This window comes from Fukomys damarensis, unplaced genomic scaffold (genome assembly GCF_012274545.1).
Source record: "Fukomys damarensis isolate Sample0158 unplaced genomic scaffold, DMR_v1.0_HiC HiC_scaffold_39, whole genome shotgun sequence".
Taxonomy (NCBI): Eukaryota; Metazoa; Chordata; class Mammalia; order Rodentia; family Bathyergidae; genus Fukomys; species Fukomys damarensis.
The window spans coordinates 41812525-41834301 of record NW_022900951.1 but is presented as its reverse complement, the minus strand read 5'-3'; the positions used below and the strand labels follow the sequence as shown (position 1 = coordinate 41834301).

The 21777-nt window shown below is 37.8% G+C and overlaps 1 long non-coding RNA gene across 1 annotated transcript in view; it reads right to left on the bottom strand.

Annotated features, from left to right (window-relative positions):
• The window catches only part of LOC117284736, an 18272-nt gene extending 9844 nt beyond the window's left edge, over positions 1–8428 (bottom strand). The window contains exons 1-2 of the long non-coding RNA XR_004515820.1: positions 8042–8428; positions 7742–7777 (exon numbers count right to left, since the gene is read on the bottom strand). This is a non-coding gene — a long non-coding RNA (uncharacterized LOC117284736). The remainder of the gene's footprint in view (positions 1–7741; positions 7778–8041) is intronic.
• Positions 8429–21777: the final 13349 nt, after the last annotated feature.

Below are 21777 nucleotides of genomic sequence, written 5' to 3'. Positions count from 1 at the left end.
TTTGGTTGTGTATAACAAGAATCAGCTCTTTGAGTCATTAATATTTTGCATTTTTTAAAGTCTCAATTTAATTAATTTCTGTCTGATTAGTTCTCCCTGTGCTAGCATTGGATTTGGATTGTTTTTGTATTTTTAGGACCTGGAGGTACATGATCAGTTTGTCTATTTATCTGGCCTCACTCAGTTTTTCTGACTTGGGCATTCACAACTATGAACTTCTGTCTTAGGACAGCTTTCACTGTGTCCCATACATTCTGATATGTTTTACTGGCATTGTGATTTAATTGTAAGAACTGTCTCATTTTTTCCTTTATTTTTTCTGAAACATTGATTATTCAAGAGTGTATTAATTTCCATGTGTTTGCATAATTTTTATGGTTTCTTTTACCATAGATTTCCACTTTTACTACACTATGATCTGATAATATGCATGATATAATTTTGATTGTTTTGCCTTTACTTAAGCACACTTCATGGTCTAGTATGTTGTCTATTTTGGAGAAAGCTCCATGTGCGGTTGAGAAGAATGTACATTCTTCCATTGTTGCATTGAACACTCTGGAGATACCTGCTATATCAATTTGTTCAAACTTTTGGTTCAGTTCTTATATTTCTTTGTTGGTTTTTTATTTAGTTGATTTGTCTTTTGTGACAGTGGGGTATTTGAGGTCTTCCACTATAATTGTATTGATATTTATCTGATATTTTGTGTCCACTAGTACTTATCTTATGAAGTTGGGTGCACCATTATTCAGTGCATATATGTTAATAATTGTTATCTCTTCTTGTTGGATTGTTCCCTTAACTAATATTTAGTTACCTTCTCTGCCTCTTCTTTTTTCTCATTAATGTTACTGTTACCCTTTTGATATACATAATGATCACATTCATTATAGAGAAAATTCTCTATGTACCTGTACATAATACATCTTGATTCTTCTTCTTCCCCCATTCCCCTTCCCTTCCTTCAACGCTTCCTTCCCTTTTCATTAACAAAAGCTTTGTTTCCATTTTTTGCCTTCTATGTTCCTTTTCCCCTTTTCCCTTCCTTCCTTTCCCCCTCCCTTGTTCTCTTTTCCATTTGAACTTTTTCTTCCTACTTTCCAATATCTATCATCCATTTTAGTCCTGATTTATTCTTTGGTTTCTCACACAAGAAAAACAATGCAGTATTTAAATGTGTGTGTCTGATTTATTTCACTTAAAAGTATGGTCTCAAGGTTCACCCATTTACCAAAAAATGTCTCAAATTTATCCTTTATGGAAGAGCAGTACTCCATTGTATTTTAAAAAACACATTTTCTTTATTAATCTATTGATGGGAATCTGGGCTGTTTCTAAGATTTAGCTATTACAAATTGTGCTGCTATAGACATGGGTGCGCATATATCACTATGGTATGATGCAGGTACTGCACTAGGGTGGTTTCTTTTCCAACTCAACCTTACTTTGAAGGAGTCACTTTTGGAGTAAAACCCTAAGCTGTTTTTTGCTGGGTGTGGTGGCACATGCCTGTAATCCCAGCACTTGGGAGGCTGAGCCAGGATGATTGTTGTGAGTTCAAGACTAGCCTGAACTACATAATGAAACCCTGTCACAAAAAACCTAAATAAACAAAAAAGTTTTATTCTTTTTTTGTAGTTTATAATAGCTGTGGGTGATTCTTGAGGCTAGTGCTGCTGCCTGGGTCTGTACTTTCTCCTGGGGCTTACCTTCTCTCCCTGGGCATTGTCCTCATTCATGATCAGGTCAGTCTGTTGATCAGTGTCATGTAGAAACAAAATATAGAGCCAGCTCAGAGTTGATGGATGGCTGTGGTCATGGCACAGAATCCCTGTGTGGGGTTGCTCAAGGACAAATGCATATGGGATATGGCTGCTGCATCTGAGAACTTTGTATCTTACAAGCAAACCATGTATTTACTACTGTTATCTCATTCCAACATTTAAAAAACAGCCTATTGTGTAACCACCTCAGAAAATGTTTGGTGCATGATTATTATTATTTTTTTTTTAGTACCGGGAATCGAACTCAGGACCTTGTGTTTGCAAGGCAGGCATGGTGCAGCTAAGGTAAATCCCTGGCCCTGGTGCATTTTTATTTTATGTATTTATTTATTTATTTTTGGCTTTTTGAGACAGGGTCTCACTATGTAGTTGAGACTGACCTGGAACTCACTATGTAGCCCAGGCTGGTCTCGAACTCACAGCAATCCTCCTGCCTCAGCCTCCTGAGTGCTGGGATTACAGGCATGCGCCACTATGCCCAGCTCTGGTGCATTTTTAAATATAAGGCTTTGATAGATCACATTTTTAATCCAGAAAGTCAGGTACATTAATAAGTACCAAAATATATTAACCAGTTGTATGAAATGCTTTCATGAGGACTAAATGAATCTATACTATACAAACTCTTCCAGTCCACAGAGAAAAATGAAAATATCCCAATTTATTTTATAAAAGAATATTCTTAAGCCAGGGATTTAGCTCAGTGGCACCCCGCCTGCATTGCAAGTATAAGGTCCTGAATTTGATCCCCGGTACAAAAAAATATATATTCTTAATACCAAAACTAAGCTATACGGCTTTAATAAAGAATAGAACTTATGCACAGCAGGCAAGTTCTCTACCCTGAGCTACATTCCCAGCCCTTTACAAAAATTTTTTTTGTGCTAAGATATTACTAAGTCTCCCAGGCTAGCCTTGAATTTTCTTTCCTCCCCCCATTAAGTTTATTGGTACATTTAAAGCAAACAATACAGTTACATTCATCACTGAGATCTTGTACCTTTACATGATGCATCTTGGTTCTTATTTGTCCCGTTCCCCTGCCCTCCCTTCACTCCCTTCACCCTTCCCTATTTACAAACAGTTTGTTTCCATTTTTTCCTTTTTAAACATTTTTTCTTTTCCCTTATTTCCTTTCCTCTCCCCTTCCCACTTCCCCTTTGGCCTTGAATTTTCAATTCTCATGCCTTAGCCTCTTAAGTAACTGGGATTACAAACATGTGCCACCATGGCCAGCATTTCATTAATATTGAAGCTACTTAACGGATTACCTTGATCCTAGCAACAGAAAGTCTATTTTTCATTATTTCTTTTACTTCACTTCTCTATTCTATGCCTCAATCCCCAAATAGTTAACCAATAAACTTTTTTTGAAAAAAAATGGATATAGGGAAACTCTGAAGAATATCAATCAAAATCTTCAGGCTTATAGGAACAGCTGGTGATCTATGGATAACACTGAAACTATGTCAAGAGAATTGATTACTGCAAGAATTAGTGATTAGCTAGGTGTGTGGTTAAAACCTGTGATCCTAGCACTATGGGAATCTGTGGCAAGAAGATGCCAATTTGAGCTCAGCCTGGGTAATTTAGCAAGTTAATGAAACCCTGTCTCAAAATAAAAATTTAAAAATGGATGCAGATATAGTTTAATGCAAAGCCCTGGGTTCAGTCCCTAGTAACTGCCCCCTAGGAATTAATGATCATTCTAGTGCCCCCCCCCGTCTATGGCTAAAATTAGACTCCTCAGTAAATCTTTTGCACCTGCAACCCTGAGACAGAAGAAAACAGCCCAACATTCCCTTGTTATGGCATGTGTCTAGATGTCCCCCCAAAGCCTCATGAGGTAATAGGTGGGGATTTATAGAAGTGGCTGGACATAGGGTGTATGATACTGGGATTAAGAGCGTTTGATCACTAAATTAGTCCATTGATTGTCTTGACATAGTTCTAGGTATAGATAATGGGAAGGCCCACTCTGGGTATAGGTGGTACCACCCAAAGTGCTGGTAGCCTGGAAGGGATAAAAGGCAGAAGAAGCCTGATGCTGCTGCTTCACTGCTTGCTGCCTTCTGTTTTGCTGCCCTCTGCCCACTATGATCTATTTCTCCTCTGTGATGCCCCTCTGCCATGCCACTCTGCCTTGGAGCCAGACAACTATCAACTGAAACCTCTACAATAAACCTTTCCTCCTTTAACTTTGGGTGGCGGCTATTTTATCTCAGCAACAAGAAAAGTAAGTAAGACACTTCTCAAGAGGTTGGGTTTTTTTTTCTTCCTTTTTTTCTATGGTTGGGCCAAATATGACTACATCAGATGGTCATGGTTACTCCTGGAGACATTTGCTTTTACAGAAGCAAGCATTGATCATGGGTCCATCCCAGATGACCCCACCCTGCATCTTCTCTGGATGATTCTGCCCCTTTGCAACTATCCTTTATCAGGTGCACACAGAGTCTCTCCCCTGCCCATCACTAAGCAAAAAGTCTGACACTGCACATGTATAAAACTGCCTTTTTCTTTTATCCAAGCAACTTCCCCACACACCCTCAGTTGGTCAGTTCATGAACTGTTCCACCTTATGCTATAGAATAAGTTCTCTAATAAAGCCTCTCCCAGAGAGCATATTTTTGCCTATATGTGATTTCTATCTTGTGTAAAGCATACACTAAGAGCCAGTAACACCAAATGCTACTGGTACCAAAAGTAGCCAGCAGCTGGGGCTGGTAACATTGAGGGTGGCTGGCAGCAGAGAACAAAAAGAAAATAAGGAAGAATTTCTGGGAGCCACCATCTCTGATAACTGGGAGAGTTCCTGAGGGCTGTTGGTAGCTGCTGGCTCCGCTGGCCACGAAAGTGGCAGAGTGCTGCTAACTGCAAAAGCATCAGCTCTTGAGAGCCACTGGCATTCAAGGTTCAGGGCTGTTAATACTAAAAAGAACTATACCTTGTTTATTTATGATTTCTATCCAAATTGATAAAAAAAATTCTGAGCTTGTTGGTGACAACCTCTAAGAAGATGGAATTTCTGTGACAACCCTCCATTTTGCACCTGGCAGCTTGTTGCCAATAAATCTCTTTCTTCCCCCTTCACTCTGCCTCTCAAGCCATTAGCTTCATCAGAGAGCAGCAGAACTAGATTTCTCATAGTTACATTATGAATGAACAAATTCTAAAAAAAAAAAAGTAAATTAAGTCCAGATGCAACTCAAGCAAACAATATACCATAATGATGCCATGATGATGCCAACAATGCTTTAAATATTAATATTTGCAAATCAGTCAACATAATTTATTATATAAGTATGTTAGAAAAGCCACATAATGCTAGCAATATAAAAGGTGTATTATACAATTCAATAGTCCTTATTGTGATAGCCAGCCTGACTCCTTCTTGTGCCTCAATGCCATTTTGTATCTGCGCTTGGACAAAGTGCTTGCGCTTGAACAAAGCATCCAAAACCCCCACATCCTGCTTGCAGTTGCAGGATGTTTTGTAGCTCACCTAGTGTGTGTGAAACTTCCTTGTGCCCTCCTCCAACCTGGCATGGTTCTGCTTCTGTAAGATTCCGCTTGCTCTCCCCTGAGCCCTCCCTAACTGAAAGCATGATTTAAAAGGAGAAATCAGAACACTTCCCCTTGACCAGGAAACTTTCTGAGCACTAGCCCCTCCTCGGCTGCTGGCTGTAATAAAGAGGCTCGAATCTGGCACAGAGTGTGGTGCATCTCTATTGTTCAAACTTGCTCATCCATAGCATTATACAGTATTAAGGATAAAAACTAGTAATCAATGAGATCAGCAAAAATAAGTCTGAATAATAACAATAAAACTATTACAAATAACTAAAAATAAATTTAACCAAGATGAGGGGTTAATACAAAAATATCACTGCAACATATAATATGAGGCATAAGCAAATAGAGACACATTAGCTCTCTAGGTAAAAGGCTTAATGTAATTAAAACATTAACTTTTCTCAAACTATAATGTAAATGTACTATAATCCCAATCAGAATCACAATAGTTTTCTCTTATGGCTTTCTTTTTTTAAAGCTTGAAATTTGATTAAATGGTTTTAAACTTCAAAGTGCTCCTAGGGAAGAAATTAGCAAGAGCAAAAATCCTTTGCTATTTAATAGATTACAAAGGGATGTTTTCCTGTCAGATTCCACTGGTCATTTCCCTTGTTTGTACAACATCCTCACCATAGATTTTATCTCGACTTGCCTCCTCTTTACCCTACTTTTAAAAAGCTCTTTTTTATTTGGCTTTAAGATGCTTACAGATTTCTGAGATGGGAATGGTGTCTTTACTGAAATAATCTCTTTCTAATGGAAGCCTTTCCCTAAGTCTGAATTTGTTTTTATTTGACATAATAAAATAAAGCTTGATCTTATATCGCCTACCATGCAACAGAGTAAATTCTAATTAGATTAAAGTTTTAAGTAGAAAACATGAAAACAGCAAAACAATGAAATAAATGTTAATGCTATCTTTCCAGAACTACCTGGAATAGGAAAAGGGAACTATACAAGACAGTATATAGAAAAGCCATAAAAGCTTTGACATTATTGATAAGAGACTATATTTTTCTAATTACATATTAAAGGATAACTATAAAATGCAAAGGACAAGAATAGTTAGGTAAAACATTACAATGTAATTAATAAAAGGTTAGTATCACTAATGTACAAAGACCTTCTATAAATTGATATGTAAAAGACAAATCAGCCTCCCAAAAAGTGGATAAAGGACATGAAAATTGGAAGAAGAAATCTAAATGACCAACAAACAAAAAAATATTAATTGCAGATCAACATCTGGTGCTTGAGGAAATTTGCCTTGATAAACACATATTTTGCTGGTGGTAGACTGAAGAAAAAACTAAATAAATTCTCTAGCTTAAATTGCTTTATCTGGGCTGGGGATTTAGCTCAATGTTTCCGCCGCCTGACTTGCAAGCACAAGGATTTGAGTTCAATCCCCAGTACAAAAAAATTGCTTTATTTACTTTTATTTAACTTTTAAAAATCACTAATTTTGAAGATCACACAGCTGAGCAATATATTAGTCTCCTACAAGCTTTGATGGGGATCACACCTCTGATGTGTGGGTCATGACGATTACAGTTGTTTAGGTTATTTTTCAGGGAATTGAAGGTCACTTTTGTCCAAAACTCTGCCTCTTTTACTACTTTAACCTTTAGATCAGAGTGTGTCTGCCTGACTTTGCATATAGACATGTTATTCATTGAAGTAATATTTTCCTGGAACTGGTAGAACAAAAGTGATGTACCTAAAACTTCCCAATATTTCTTCTCCCCAGATCTCGATGCCAAGGATAAGTACAACATTTTCAAGATTATATGGTCATCATGACTTGTGATGATGTGCATACCGACAAGTGATGCCTAAAGTGTCCAATCATCAATCCTTTCTTAACCTAAGCCCCCTCTTTTCACTCTAGCCTAGAGATAAAAGGAGCTTGAAAATTGTGCTGAGTCAAGATGCCTCTTTTTAGGATAATAGTGCACTATCTTAACAGTTTTGTTGGCTTACCAAATAAATCTTTTTTTCTCATCCCAACAATTTTTTCTTGATTCATTGGATCCTTTTTCTAGCGAATAAACTAAATTGGGTTCAGAAACAGCAGGGGTAGGAAATGTTACAAACTTCTGCCCCAAATAATTAGGCTATATTTTATTCAACAAAAAAGGTACTCTTAACCTGTACTTAATAAATAATAAAACTTCAGCTGGGTGTGGTGGTGCACATCTATAATCTCAGCACTCAGGAGGATGAGGCAGGAAGATCGCTGTGAGTTCGAGGCCATCCTGAACTACATAGCAAGACCCTGCCTCAAAAAACCAAAAAGAAAATAATGGTAATAATAATAATAAAACTTCAAAATCTATGAAGCGAAAATGGATTGGCACAAGGAAAACTTGACTTACCAACAATACAGTGGAAGATTCTCTGTCTCTCTTTTTCTGTAAGAGTTAATAATCAGAGGAAAGTCATCAGGAAAGATATATACATTTTAAATGGCCCAACTAATAGACTGAATCTAAAAGACACAGAGAAAACACTACTTGGCCCTGTACTTTAGACTCCAGACAAATTTAAAATTTAACATCATCCAAACAACATGCTTAGGCCACAAATCAATTAGGGGAGAAATTACTGACATAAGAAGTAACTTTTGTGTGGAGAAATAAAAAGTGGTGTCAGGAGTCAGGAGTGGTGGCACACACCTATAATCCTGGCAAAGAGAAAGCTGATGAAGCCCGAGTTCAAGCCCAGCTAGGTGCTCAGTGAGACCCTGTCTCAAAAAAAAAAAAATGCCTTGCATCTTCCGAAGAAAACTTTAGCCTCAACACTTTTAGCAGTAGGTACAAGGAAACCAAAAAGGTTACTGTCTGAAGTTTGAAACTGAGCTAAAATGCTCCACCACGGAGGCTCCCTCTACAGGTCTCGGCTGCCTGGCACAGAACCACCTGGTCAGGTTCAGTGACAGCCGAGACGCCAGGCATTTCCAGAAGCGGGAACGTTCCGCAGCCTGAGTCCGACAGGGCCGAAGCTCGAAAGACTCCAAACGGCCTCGTGGGGAGCCGCAGGCCCTCTGCACGAGCCACCTAATCCCGAGAGAAGTGCGGGGCGGGGGCGAAGCCTGGGCCTGGAAAGAACGCCTGAGGCCTGGGAAGGCCAAGCCCGCCTGCGGGAGCCTCCGAGTTAACTACCCCCTGGAGGCGCGCGGTGGTACAGTCCACGGTCTGGCGTCTCGTCCCTAGGAAATCCCACAGTGGGGGGCGCTGCTCAGCCGTAAGGACTACCCTACCAAGATGGCGGCTCCCCTAGAGTCACTCCCGAGGGGTCAGGCATGTTCCTTGCCCGACGACGACACTGAAGAAAATCGGAAAGCCCTCCTCTCGTCCGACACACACGCACACGCACGCACCGACACAGAGTAAGTGCACCAGGTGTAACGTGGGGCAGCGGCCGCTTCCAAGATGACTGAGCATGTGCAGTGCAAGTCCAGAAACGCAGGGGTCGCTCGAAACCGTTCCAGGACGTAAGGCTCTGGAAGTGAATTTAAAGGGCGTATTTAGGGCCGGTGGAGCCCCGAGATTAGATAATTATGGGAGTGTTATGACTTGGATTTCGTACTGAGTGATGGTAACCTGTGGGGTGAGTGATGGGGCTTCTTTGAGGTCATTTACAGGAAGGTGCAGAGAGTGGGTTTGTGAGTGAAGGTTGGGCTAAGTGGTAGAGGTCTGTGAGGTGCGGGTTTGGGTTTATTGGGTGGGTGGCCAAGGTTTCTGTTGGGTGAGAGATGCGTTTATTTGGGACCAGTGATGGGGGCGGGACATGGGATCGCAGCTTCCTGGGATTAGTGATAGGCGATCTTTATGTCCAAGATGAGGCTATTTCAAAACCTACTTTTCACCTTCTTTATCATTAATTTCTGCCCTTGACTTTATTATTTCTTTGGGCTTTTATTTTTAAATTACTACATTGAATGGTTATCTTATTACTGTCCATTTTCTTTTTATAAAGCATTAAGTTTATCAGGTTTTTTTTTTCTTTAAGAGCACTAGCTACATGTCACAAAATTCCATATGTAACATTCCTGCTATACTTCTGGTGCTTTGTTTTGTTTCTTTTAGTGGTGCTGAGGATCGAACCCAGGGCTTCATGCTTGATAGGCTGGGTCTCTACCACTGAGCTACATCCCCAGCCCACTTCTTGTGTTTTCTAATTTCTGTTGTGGTTTTTCTTACTCCTTGTTATTCCAAAACTTTGGAATTTTTATTACAGATTTCTAAATTGCAGCCTGAGACTATTTTCTGAATGGTCATTAGGTACAGGGGTGAATGTTTTTAAGTTCATTACGTGCCACCAAAGCATTTTCCAAAACTTTTGTGAAATTGGAATTGCCACCACCAACATATAAAAATGATCATTCTGAGACTCTTTCCCACAATGAATGTTGTCACTTTTCCCCCCTCATTCGGAGCACCAAATAAGAGAGATGATATTTAGTTTTCTTTGATATTCATTTTCCTGACAATGAGTTATTGAACATTTTTCCTATTTATTTACTATTGAAATATATTTAAAGTATTGCTATCTTGTTGCCAAGATTAATGAAAATAATTTGGACATTTAAAATTTGAAAGTGAAAGGCATTCATTCATTCAAAAAACGTTTATCGAGTATCTATCCCATGCCAGATATTGGATTTGAAACCCTGATTGGCCACTGATCTTTTCTTCTCTAATAGCTTTATTGGTATAATTCACCTGTCATGAAATCTACCCATTTAGCCAGGTGTGGTGGCACATGCCTGTAATCCCAGCACTCGGGAGGCTGAGGCAGGAGGATCCCTGTGAGTTCGAGACCAGCCTGGGCTACATAGTGAGTTCCAGGTCAGTCTCAACTACATAGTGAGACCCTGTCTCAAAAACAAAAACAAAAACAAAAAAAATCTACCCATTTAAAGCTTACAGTTTCATTATTTTTTATATTTTCACAGAATATGCAACTATCACCAGAATCTAATTTTATAATATTTCATCATCCCAAAAGGACACATTGTACCCATTAGCAGTCATTCTCCATCCCACCCCCTCAGCCCCAGTGATGGGCAGCCACTAACTTACTTCCTGTTTCTACACATTTGTTTGTTGTAGATATTTTATGTAAATGGATTAATAAAATCTTTTATGACTGTCTTCTTTTGATATATTTTCAAGGTTCATTCCTGTTACAATATGTACCAGTACTTCATCTTTTTAAAAACTTTTTTATTATGGTAAGAGCACTCGACATGAGATCTACCCTCTTAACAAATTTTGGTGTACACTGTACAGTGGTACCCTGGTACTTATTAATTGGTTCTTGGAAGTATGCTAAGTACCAAAAATGATGAGTACAAAACTGTTTTGGCAGGAAGATTAGCAAGTCACGAGACAACTGACAAGTTCTAGCTTGTGCATCAAGTACCAGACAATGAGTACTGTAGTGGGACAAAAGTTTCCTGCCAGAATTCAATGAGCACCAAATTTGATGTGTTTAAAAGAAAAAAATATGAGAGAATGAAAAGATGAAAATAAAGTGTTTGTAGATGGGGAGGGGAGCTGTTTTGGCAGGAAGATTAGCAAGTCACGAGACAACTGACAAGTTCTAGCTTGTGCATCAAGTACCAGACAATGAGTACTGTAGTGGGACAAAAGTTTCCTGCCAGAATTCAATGAGCACCAAATTTGATGTGTTTAAAAGAAAAAAATATGAGAGAATGAAAAGATGAAAATAAAGTGTTTGTAGATGGGGAGGGGAGGAGGGGGTGAAGGGAGGGGGGGGGGAAGGGGAAAAAATGAGAATCAAGACTTGTCATGTAGAGGTACAAGATCCAAACAATGAATGTAACTGTACTGTATCCCTAAAATGTACCAATAAACTCAATTAAAGCTGAAAAAAAAAAGCAGTTGAATAGCAAGGTATGGCTGTAACTATATTGTTAACTATAGCAGATCTTTAGAACTGATTCATCTTATATAACTGAAAATTTATACCCATTGTTGTGGTTTGGATATTGAGTGAGTCCCCTAAAAGTTCATATATTGGAAGCTTTGTCCTCATTATGGTGGTATTAATTTAATTGCACCTTATAAAATCATGATATGATATAAAAATTAAAATTTGACATTAGTATAAGATATGTGCTTAGTTCTGTGTCATTTTGTCATGTGTACTGACTCACTTAACAGCCACCACAATCAAGATAATGAACTATTACCTTTTTAAGTCTTTCCCTCACCACCATCCCTAACCCCTGATGACATCATGTGTTTTCTTATCTCTAGAATTTTGTAACTTTTGAAAATGTTATATAAACAGAATCATATAGTATATGATATTCTGAGATTTTTTTTTACCCAGCATAATGTATATGAAAACCATTCACACTGATGCCAAGAGCAATAGTTCATTTCTTTTTATGGCTGAGTAGAATTCCATTCTACAGATATACTACCATTTGTTTAATCATTTACCTATTAAGGTATGTTGTAATTATTTCTACTTTGGGGCTATTACAAATCTTACTGACACAAACAGTCTTGTGTAATTTTTATGTACACATAAGATTTCATTTCTCTGGCCTGAATGTCCAGAAGTACAATTGCTGGGTCATGTGTAAAGTATTCTAGTTGTTAAAGAAATTGTTAAATTATATTTCAGAGTGGCTATACCATTTAACATTCCCCCCAACAATTTGTGAGTCATTCAATTTTTCTGAGTCCTCTCATGTATTTGGTAAAGACCAGTAATTAGGGAAAGGAAATAGTTAAAACTTAGCACTTAAAAACATCACCAGTTCTAAATGTGTTTATAGTTGAATTTTAAAGAAGATAATGTCTTATAGTAGTCTAACACATAAAAAGATCTCCTAAATTTGTTTTTATTTTATTTTATTGCTTAATTTTTATTAATATATATTTGCGATGGATAATGATTATATTCACTGTGAGGAATTGGTACATGTATGTAACACATCTTAAATGAATTCTTTCTAAAATGGCATAACCTTGTGGGGCATGGTGGCACATGCCTATAATCCCAGCACTTGCGAGGCTGAAGCAGGATTGCCATGAGTTCGAGGCCAGCCTAGGCTACATGTTGAATTCAAGGCTACTCTGAATTACATAGTGAGACCCTGTCTCAAAAAAAAAAAAAAAACCAAAAACGCATGACCTCAATACCAATGCTTGTTAAAGTGATTTTGTTTCTGGTGCTGGGGATTGAACCCGGGGCCTAGGCACTGAGGTACATCCTCAGCCCTTATTGATTGACTGATTGAGTGAGAAAGTCTTGCTAATTTTAAGTTACCCAGGCTAGGCTCAAACTTATGACATTCTTGCCTTAGCCTCTCAGATTGCTGGGATTACAAGGTGTGTACCACCTTGCCTTGCTCCAACACTTGTTAAGCATAGTACAAAAGCAATTATGGTTTTAAGAATTCTTGGTATTTGTACTGGTTTTATTTGCATATTTTGAGTAACCCTAAAAGTTTATGTAATTTAATCCTTCTGCATTGTATGCTTTATTAAAAGAGGCCTCCCTTGTTTATTAATCTGTTGAGTGTTTTGGACTTTAATTTCTACCTTAGTAATTATATTTCCAGGCCCACTTTCTTGCATTGATATATCATATATTTTTAAATCCTTACTGTAAGTCATGCATAGTGGTGCACACCTATAATCCCAGCATTCTGGGAGACTGAGACGGGAGGATCAGAAGTTCAAGCCTGGCCTTGGAAACTTAGAGACTTAGTGAAAGTATCTCAAAAATAAAAAAGGCTTGGGATGTAGTTAAGTGTGAAGGCCATGGATTCAGTCCCCAGTTCTGCAAAAAATAAAAATTTGAAAACAATCTTTATTGCAATATAACATAATATAGGAAAACATACACATTATGCATGTTTAACTTGATGATTTCTTTCATACACCAAACAAATCTGCATAGCACAACCTAGAGGAAAAAGTATTCATTACTAGCTTTCAAGAAGCACCCCCCCACCACCATTTGTGTTCCTCTCTAGCTACCAACCTTTTCCTCGGGAGTAGCAATGCCTTGACTTCTGCCAGTATAATTTCACATGTTTTTGAAATTTATGCAAATGTAATCACACAGCAATGCTTCATTATTCTTCTGGGTCAAGTTCCTTTGGCTTAAGTTAATGCTCACTGGATTCATGCATTCTGGGTCTAGCAATCTGTTCCTTTTCATTACTGTATGGTATTCCCTTGCATAAATACAGTTATACACTATACAATGACATTTCAGTGAACAACAGAATGCATAAGTGACCACGTGAAGCACATAGCCTAGGCATGTAGTAGACTATACTAGGTAGGTTTGTGTAAGTATAATATAGGCTTGTACAATGATGAAATTGGCTAACATGTCTCAAAATGTATCTCCATTGTTAAGTGATACACAACTATATAGTACAACTTGTTTATTGATTCTAATGTTGGTAGGTATTTGCATAATTTCCAGTTTTGAATAAAGCTTCTATTAATATTTTTGTACATTTCTTTTGCTAAACATGTTTGCATATCTTTTGGATATATATCTAGGAGTAGTATAGCTGGGTCATAGGGTATTGCATGTGTTCGGCGCTAATCGAACTACAAAACCAGTTTCCAAAGTGTTTGTACTATTTTAATCTCCTAATAGTTTGTGACTTTTAGTTGTTCCATGTCCTTAGCAATTCTTGGTTCTTTCTTATCTTTTTTTTTTTTTTTTTTTTTTTTATTTTTTTTAGCCATTTCTGGAGGAGCTAGAGAATTATCTTGTAGTTTAACTTCTATTTCCTTGCTAACTAATGAAGTCGAGCATCTTTTCATATGCTTATTTACCTTTTAGATTTTGTTTTGTAAAGTGCTTTTCCTCTTGATTTTATTTGGTTGCTCTTACTGAATTCTAGAAATTCTTGATCTATTTGAGATATTAGTCAATTATCATATACATGTATTGCAGTTATCTTCTCCCTCTTGAGAATTACTTTAATTTTGTCACCTGAAGAATGGAAGTCTTTAATTTTAATGTAGTCTGATTTAACATTCTTTTTTTCTATCATATATCAAGACTTACTATGAAATACATTAATTAAGAAAGACAGTGTAGTACTGATCCAACAACAGACCAATAGAGTAGTGGAAACTCTCTAGTTTTGGAATGGACTCCCACAAATTTGGTCACCAGGAGACACTGCAAAGCAGTGGAGAAAAAAGTAGTCTTCTCAATAAGAGGTGCTGGTTCATCTTTTTAAAAATTAATTTTATTGATATCCTCTTGATATACATAATGATCACATTCATCATGGGGAATTTGTACCTGTACATATCTTGATTCTTCTTTTTTTCCTCATTCTCCTTCCCTCCCTTCAACCCTTCTCCCCTCCTTATTTACAAAAGCTTCATTTTCATTTTTTCCCTTCTGTTCTCTTTTTTCCCCTTACTTCCCATTCCCCCTACCCCCTCTCTTGTTCCTCTTCCCATTTGAACATTTTCTTCTAACTTCATCTTGGAGTGTTCCCTTAACGCTTCAAGGGAAAGAATGCTCCCTTCTTTGTCTCTCTTGATCAGTCTTGACTTGAAGTTCCCTTTGTCTGCAAATGAAATAGCTACCTCAGCTTTTTACTAGGTTCCTGTCACATGAAGTATTGTTTTTCATCCTTTGACTTTCAGTCTATGAATTTCTTTTTGAGTCAGTGTATTTCCTATATGCAGCATATTGTTGGATCTTGTTTCTTGATCCATTCTGCCATTCTCTTGTTTTTTTTTTTTTGGATTGGTAAATTGAGATCATTTACATTGATGGTTATAACCGATACATATTGACTTATCCTTGTTATTTTCTTGTTGGTTCCCTTTCTTTCCCCTCTGTTTAATTGCTTGCTTTGCCTTGTGGATTAGTTCTATTAGGATTCGTGGGATGGTTGTCTTCATTGTTTTTTTTCTAGACTATCCTTTAGAACTTTTTAGTGTGCTGGTTTGGTGGTCATGAATTTCTTCAAATATTCTTTATCATGCAAGTGTCTTATTTCTCCATCAACTTTGAAAGATAATTTTGTGGAGTACGTTAGTCTGGGTTGGAGGTTTTCTTTTAGGGATTGAGATACTTCACTCTAAGATCTCTTTAACTTAAGGGTTTATGTTGAAAAGTCTGCTGGGCTTTCCTTTCCGATTCTTTTATAGGTGATTTGTTTCTTTTCTCTAACAGCTTTTAATATTATACTCGTGTTGAATTTCTAGAATCTTGAGTATTATATGCCTTGGTATAGTTTTTTTTTTTTTTCTGATCACGGCTAATTGGAGTTCCATATACCTCACTTATGTGCATGTCAATTTTTTTTCCTGTGCTTGGGGAGTTTTTTGCTGTTACTTCTGTGAACAGGTTTTTTTATGTCCTTTGTGCTATCTTCTGACTTTTCATTGATTCTGATCAATCTTATGTTATTCTTCTTTGTATTATCTAGCAGCTGTTGACTTGATTTTTCATGGACCCTTGCCATTTTTAAGAAGCCTTTCATTTGGTGATCACTAACTGCACGTGGGAACACTGATAACTGGGTTGCTATCCTTTAGACGCTAAACTGCTTCTGCTGTACTTCTCTATAGCAGATGGCAATGCAAGGGAAATGCTGCATGCTAAATGTACAAGGTATTCTGCTCAGGGTGATAAAGCAGAAAGAACATACATGCTGAAAACAGTACAAGGTGGAAACATCAGTTAATTTGATCAGTTTAGTTAAGCAGAACAAGACTTCAGTGTTCCTTTATCTCATTCCAGTGAGTACTAAGATTAGCACCAGGATGCCTCTAGCTTTTTACATGCCCATACTTGATGTCCTTTAAGTGATCATTTTCTTAATTTGTCCTTTTGCTCTCCCTTCCTGGTATTTTGAATAAAAGCTGAACTGTCCTCATTTCAGGACTGCTTTCTATTCTCTGGAGCAGTACCTCTGGTCTTTTCAGCGTTCTTGCAATCTTGAACTGTAATTTGTTCTGTTCATCTCCATCATCCCAGGGTGGTATCTTCTAGATCCGACAGCCTGTCCTCATGTTGGTTCATTCTGCTGCATTTACTTTCAATAGAATTTTTAATTTCCTGGATATCTGGATCTATTTTATGTAATCCAATTCTTTCCTATGTTGGGTATTCGTGGTTTCCATCCCTTTCCTAAGCTCCTCTATTTTTTTTTTTTTAGTCTGTGTCTATTCTAGATTCACTAACCATGTACTTCATTATGGTCATCATTTCTTTAGTTATCTGTGAAATTATTTCTGATTTTTTTCTAGAACCTCATTCATCTGCTTTGTTACTTCTGCTGCTACTGTTTCAGAAAGTTCAGCTGGGTGACTTGTGACTTCTTCCACCTCAATGCCCCTTGAATTTGCCTTGGCTGACGTGGAGGCCTGGAGTTGCATCTTACTTCTGTGTTGTCTCATTTTCTATTTTTAAAATTTGTGTTCATCAATCATGCTTGTAAATTACTTACGATAGATGGCTTTATTACTTATATCAAAAGCCCCCCCTTAGGAAATGACTACTTTTCAGCGATGTCTTCTAGGTATAGCTGACTTTTGGCTTTTGAGTCTGCCTCAAGATCCCGCCTCTTCAATTTATTAGATCTGAAAAGTTGCAGCCTGTCTGGCCTAGCACCCACTTTTTTGGTAATGGGCTATGGTATTGTTTATGACCCCCAGACAACTTCAGTATTGGCATACAATGAAAAATAATTGATCACCACAACTATATCACCCTGGCTAAAGTAGTACAGTCAGTAATAACAGTAGCATCAAGCACAGTTTAGAAAATGACAAGCTGTGATAACTGTTAGTTTTCCACCTTTAACCATAGGTTCAAGATTTATAGTTATATAACAAAATCTAAAACAAAGCAGAAAATTATATATAGTAAATATCCCCTCAATAGTATTATTTTACCCTTGGAGGAGAAAATTTAAAAGGGATAAGAGGGAAAAATAGAGAAATAAAAGAAGAAAAAGAAATTAGAAGCAAGGCTGAAAGACAAAGGAAAATTACCCAAGCTTTGGGAAAGCGATGAAGATGATGGGGAAGAAAGAAGGAAAAAACAAAAACAAGAACTAAACAAAAAAATCCTAAAAAGAATGTTCACACTCATGAAAAAAAAAAGCCATACAAGAAAAAAGGAAAAACAGAAGACAAGAGAAAAAAAATAAGAAAAAAGTTATTTCTCTGTGGTTCAAGTCATGGTTATCTTCTGGGCTCTAAAGTTTCGTGGTAGTATCCAATTTAAGGCATGTCTCTGCTGTCACTGGTAGACAAAGTGGACAGACAGAGCCCAGATCCATGCTGGATGATTCTGGTTAAGACTGCAGTAGGATTAAGGCAGGGTACTGGATAATCCCAGCAAGCCTGCAGGAGGAATATGGTGGGGTGAAGATTCTAGTGCTTTCATTTCCTTTGGCTATATATCAACTCCACAGAAGTTAGGCCTGTGGCATTTCATTTCATTTCATTTGGCTAATCATAGCATTGTCTCATGCAAGTCCATATCAAGGATCTGCACTGGAAAGACCCAAGGACCGGTGGAAGCTAGAAAGTCTACACTGGCAGGATGAAGGATCTGTGCTAGAAGGCTGAGGGATGTACACTGGAGCCAGGAAGCAATGTTCAAGACAAAGACAAAGGCCAGAGCTCCCCTGAAGAGAACAGCAGCCATCCCTGGTGACAGCAAAGACCCAAGCTCTTCCAATGAATTTGTGTTAGGAAAACCAGCCACACCAAAGCTTCTCCTGGGAAATTGGTAACATGAAATCCTCCCCACCTGTTCTCCTTTTATGCCATTCTGATAACAATCCTGAGGTGGATCTTCCATACCCAGAACTATGCAGACTCAGTTCAGCTGGGCATTCCCACTCAAGTTGGCCATTAATTAATATACCACAGTGTCCAAAGGAAATGAATCAGTACATTAAAAAGATATTTGCACTCTTGTGTGTATTGCAGTGCTGTTCATAATACCAGGAAGTAGAATTAGCCTAAAATGTCCATTGACAGATGAATGGATAAAGAAATCATAAGAGGTGTGCATGCATGTGTGTGTGTTTAAGTAAAACAGAGTATTCAGTCTTTAATATTGCCATTTACAATTACATGAACAAACCTTCAGGTTAATCCTGGACATTGGGCTCTTCTAGGACGTTATGTTAATTAACTATCCCAGGATATTTAAAAATACACATTCTGTAATAGTAATGGTTTTATTTACTTTAGATGCCCAGTTATGTCATCTTTTCTTTATTCAGATATAATTACATATCAGTTGCAAGAGTCATTCTCAAAGTGAACTTTCCTCCTATTTTAAGGTTTCTGTTAATTCAGTTTATAATTGTTTAGGCTAATCCCTTGAGTATTCTGAGACAGTACTATTAGCAGGTTATGCTATAAGTGCTTTTATGTTTAAAATCGTGTTTCTTTTGCCCTGACAAAATAATGATATTTAGCAAAAGTAAGTTTAAAATTCCTTGAATTTTGTTCTTTTCTATCAAGAATTTATAAGTGTTTTCTAATATAGTTTCTATTGTGGCAAACAAGTTTAATGCCACTGTGAATCTTTTTTATTGCAGATAACATGTTGTTTCTTCCTGAAAATGTTTGTTTTTGTTATCCTTTAAATTCAGTGCCAAACTGAATGGGCTTAATTGGGCCTCCTAAGGAAGTTAAGGATTGGAGGGTTTTCTGTGGAGGAAGATCAATGAGCTTGGGTCTAATAATATTAGATAATCCTGGGCCTATATCTGCCATTTTTATGGGGGTAGTGATGACATTTTTGAGAATCCCTGAAGGGAAAATATTGGAGGCATATATAGGTAAGTGATTTGGGAATCTCTAGAAATTCTAGAGGTATTATAAGAGTTAGAGATGTTAGTATCTGAGGTCACCAATTTGGTCCATAAAGAGTTTACTGGCTGGGGCATTAATGTGGTAAATTCTTGAGGTCTCCTTCTAGAGGAGGGGACTTCGGAGATGACCGTGGACACAATGAATGACCAAAAGCTGATGGCTAATGGCAAAGTTTATTTCTCACCCAGGGTCTTTATAGCAGTTTCAAGGCCACACACAAAAAGCATGATCACAGCGGTTTGATGATTAACAGCAGTCATGAGCAGATACACATTGTTCAAACTAAAGACATAACATCTAGATAAAACAACTCCTGTTTATGACTAAAAGAGTGTAAACTGGGAACAGGAACAAAAAAGGAATTAGGGGGTTGTTTGTGGGTCGAGGGACTTGGCTCCAGCATGTCGCCTTCCGGACACCTGTGCCCCGGTGAGAACCAGCATTCTGGGACTCAGAGTCAGTGCTTCGGCCATTCGTCCTCTCATGTCCCAACAGTAAATGATTGATTGCGAGCCTGGGATCACTTAAGGATAACATGTCTTTGGGAGTCAGTTCGTGGGAGAGCACTGTGGACATTGATCAGTGCAGGACTGTGTGAGTCCACATGATGGACTGTAAGGTAGTACTGAGGGTTTTATGAAGGTCACTGATTCTATATGAGCCCCACAACTGCGCCAACATTTGTTACTGTGTGATTTCTTGATAGCAGCCATTCTTTGTGGGTTGAGGTGAAATCTCAGTGTTGTTTTCATCTGCATCTCTACTATTAGCAGGTTATGCTATAAGTGCTTTTATGTTTAAAATCGTGTTTCTTTTGCCCTGACAAAATAATGATATTTAGCAAAAGTAAGTTTAAAATTCCTTGAATTTTGTTCTTTTCTATCAAGAATTTATAAGTGTTTTCTAATATAGTTTCTATTGTGGCAAACAAGTTTAATGCCACTGTGAATCTTTTTTATTGCAGATAACATGTTGTTTCTTCCTGAAAATGTTTGTTTTTGTTATCCTTTAAATTCAGTGCCAAACTGAATGGGCTTAATTGGGCCTCCTAAGGAAGTTAAGGATTGGAGGGTTTTCTGTGGAGGAAGATCAATGAGCTTGGGTCTAATAATATTAGATAATCCTGGGCCTATATCTGCCATTTTTATGGGGGTAGTGATGACATTTTTGAGAATCCCTGAAGGGAAAATATTGGAGGCATATATAGGTAAGTGATTTGGGAATCTCTAGAAATTCTAGAGGTATTATAAGAGTTAGAGATGTTAGTATCTGAGGTCACCAATTTGGTCCATAAAGAGTTTACTGGCTGGGGCATTAATGTGGTAAATTCTTGAGGTCTCCTTCTAGAGGAGGGGACTTCGGAGATGACCGTGGACACAATGAATGACCAAAAGCTGATGGCTAATGGCAAAGTTTATTTCTCACCCAGGGTCTTTATAGCAGTTTCAAGGCCACACACAAAAAGCATGATCACAGCGGTTTGATGATTAACAGCAGTCATGAGCAGATACACATTGTTCAAACTAAAGACATAACATCTAGATAAAACAACTCCTGTTTATGACTAAAAGAGTGTAAACTGGGAACAGGAACAAAAAAGGAATTAGGGGGTTGTTTGTGGGTCGAGGGACTTGGCTCCAGCATGTCGCCTTCCGGACACCTGTGCCCCGGTGAGAACCAGCATTCTGGGACTCAGAGTCAGTGCTTCGGCCATTCGTCCTCTCATGTCCCAACAGTAAATGATTGATTGCGAGCCTGGGATCACTTAAGGATAACATGTCTTTGGGAGTCAGTTCGTGGGAGAGCACTGTGGACATTGATCAGTGCAGGACTGTGTGAGTCCACATGATGGACTGTAAGGTAGTACTGAGGGTTTTATGAAGGTCACTGATTCTATATGTGAACTGTGATTTAGAGCATCCTATAAGAGGTCAAGTTTGGCCCCCAATGGCTTAATATTTTATGCTGAAAGCATATTTAATATTATTTAATTTATTGGTACATTCTAGGTAGACAGTACAGTTACATTCATTACTGGGATCTTGTAAAACGTGGAACATTTTTTCATATGTTTACTTGCTGCTTTTACTTCTTTGTCTGAGAAATATCTGTTCATTTCAGTTGCCCACTTTAGAATTGGGTCTTTATATTTGGGGGGGCTGGTTGTTTTGAGTTCTTCATATATTTTAGATGATAGTCCTTTGTCTGAGGATTAGCTGGTAAAAAGTTTTTCCCACATTGTAGGTTGTCTCTTAGTTCTGTTAATGGTCTCTTTTGCAGTGCAGAAGCTTTTTAATAAGATGAGATCCCCGTTGTTGATTCTTTCTGCTAGTTCCCGTGCTACTGAGGATTTGTTCATAAAGTCTTTTCCTATACCAATGTCTTCCAGAGTTCTTCCTAGCTTATCTTCCAGCAAGTTTAGTGTTTTTGTTTTTATGTTTAGATCTTTAATCCACTTGTATTTTAATTTAGTGCATGGTGACAGATAAGGGTCTAATTTTAATCTTTTGCAGGTTGAGATCCAATTT